Source organism: Priapulus caudatus, unplaced genomic scaffold, assembly GCF_000485595.1.
Source record: "Priapulus caudatus unplaced genomic scaffold, Priapulus_caudatus-5.0.1 Scaffold207, whole genome shotgun sequence".
In the NCBI taxonomy this organism is placed as follows: Eukaryota; Metazoa; Priapulida; class Priapulimorpha; order Priapulimorphida; family Priapulidae; genus Priapulus; species Priapulus caudatus.
This window is the reverse complement of record NW_014577268.1, coordinates 302,705-305,446: the sequence shown is the minus strand read 5'-3', so window position 1 is coordinate 305,446 and position 2,742 is coordinate 302,705.

Genomic DNA, 2,742 nt, shown 5'->3' with positions numbered 1-2,742 from the left:
ATATACTAGTGGGATACCCGACGTTGCCCGGGGAAATCAGTGGCGTTACTCAGTTGGTGACCGCTTGGTTGAAAGGAAAAAAACACCAAAAATCTAACTATCTATCTATTTCCTTCTACTTCTACTCTATATTGGCCACCATCAACATGCTGATTCTGCCAGCGGGAGGCGCTAGTTGAGACTAAAATAAAATTTTCCTGCATCCAATCTATCCATGCATGCATGCATGCATCCATCCATCCCATTCAATGCCATCCCATCCCATCCCATATCCCATCACATCTCATCGCATCCCATGCCATCCCATGCCATGCCATGCCATGCCTGGCCATCGCACCGCATGCCATCCCATCCCATCCCATCCCATGTCATGACATGCCATGCCATGACATGACATGCCATGCCATGCCATGCCATGCCATGCCATGCCATGCCATCGCACCGCATCCCATCCCATCCCATGTCATCCCATTCCATGCCATGACATGCCATGCCATCCCATGCCATGCCATGCCATCCCATGCCATCCCATCCCAAATAATAAAAAAAACAATAAGAAATCAAAAGATAAGACAAAAATAAAAAAATAAAATTAAAAAGTAAGCAATTAAAAATAATACATACTAAAGAGGTAGGTAAAGGGAAAAAAATGAAAAAAGGGGAAAATAAGTTCCCCAGCTGGAACTCGAACCCGGAATCCCGGTGTAGGAGACGGATGTTCTAGCGATTATGCCACTGCGCCGTTAAGGGTACACAGTATACACCATGGATTCACACGTACGTGATGTTTTAATCTGTACGCACCGCCATCTATTAATGAATAGATATATATCACTCTCTCTCTCTCTCTCTCTCTTGAGTCTTAATCTCTCTCTCTCTCTCTATTAATCTCTCTCTCTCTCTCTCTCTCTCTCTCTCTCGCGTGTACTCGTACGGACTTCGGTTCAGACGGTTGATGGCCACACGCATGAGCCTAGTGGTCCTGATGCAGGCATGAACGTATTCCTCGTCCGCTGACATCTGGCGTTGCTCGACAATGATGAAGCAGGTCCGCATCTGCTTCCTAATGTGTCAGAAATTCACTAATGATCGTCTGACGTGCAGACTGACGAGTCGCGCATCGAAAGCGTGTGACCAGAGAACAGGGAAGAACTACTGGGTATTGGGGAATGGCTAGGAAAACCAAAAATGCTTATAATATAATCAGGGGTTAGTAATTATGCCAGATGGTTGTCATTATTCACCCCTGATATAATATAATATGTATGCTGTTCTATTCGACATGTATTCCGATAGACGAAGATGCTGCTCTGATAGCAATATTGTATGGGCTTGACATAACTTGATTAATTATTGTTAATTTGATTAATTTGCGTTACGTTGTCGTAGCAAACAAAACGCACACAAAAATCGTTCATGTGCATTGAACTGGATGTTTTTCATCAAAAGTGTGGCGTGTTTCATTTATGGATATTTTGTGATTCTACCCTCCTTCGTATCTGTGTGTGCGTATGCGGGCGCGGCCTGCACCCATCGTGCTGTGTGCTGTGCTGCTGTGGTCGTTAGTGCGTGCGTCGCGTGCGTGCACGTGCGTGCGTCTGCGCTGCTCTTTCGCGTGCCGATGCCGCTGTTGTGTTAGGGGTGAGAGTGGCAGGGGGCTCTATAGCAATGAAAGCTAAGAATGAGTTTATCTGCGCGCAGACGTGTGTGTGTGTGTGTTGTGGTGTGTCGTTGCGTGCGTGCGTGCCATGCGTGCGTGCGTGCGGTGTGCTGGCCAGCTGTATGAGCCGGAACAGAGGCCACGAGGGGAGCCATGTTTATGTACTGATGGTATTGCTTAACGTTGCGGTGCGGGTTACCGGATGCCGCCAAGGAATGCTGGTCCAGGGATGCTGCTGCCAAGGGCGATTGCTGACCTGCAGGGAGGCTGCGTGCAGGATGCTGACTGCAGTGTGGATGCTGCTCCAGAGATGCTGCTCCAGGATGCTGTGATGCAGGGATGCTGTGTGTAGGGATGCTGCTGCAGGAATGCTGCTGCAGGGATGCTGTGTGTAGGGATTGCTGTGATGCAGGGATGCTGTGTGCTAGGGATGCTGCTGCCAGGAATGCTGCTGCAGCGATGCTGTGTTGTAGCGGATTCTGTGTATGCAGGCGACTGCTGTGTGTAGGGATGCTGCTGCAGGGAATCTGCTGCAGGGATGCGGTGCTGTAGGGATGTGCTGCTGATGCAGGTGCATTGTGTGTAGCGGCACGGAGGGCGTGATGCAGGAGAATGCTGCCTGCAGAGAGGCTTGTGATAGCAGGGATGCCTGCCACTGCAGGGCATGCATCGTATGCGTAGGGATGCTGTGATGTAGGCGATGCTGTAGATGCAGGGTGACTGCTGTGTGTTAGGGTGCTTGTGATGCCAGGGATGCTGCTGCAGGGATGCTGTGAATGCAGGGATGCTGTGATGCAGGGATGCTGTGTTGCAATGGATGCTGATGAGCAGGGATTGCTGCTGCAGGGAGGACTAGTGCTGCAGGCGAGTGCTGTCTCTGATGCAGGGATGCAGTGTGCAGGGATGCTGTGTGTAGGGCATGCTGTGAGGCAGCCGGATGCATGCAGTGTATAGGGATGCTGCTGTGCAGGGATGCAAGCAATGATGATGCTAGGGACGGTAGCCAATTAGTAGAGATATTAATCGAGTGTGATGAGATGTGTGAGGAGAATTAAGGAGAGAGAGAGAGAGAGAGAGCAGAC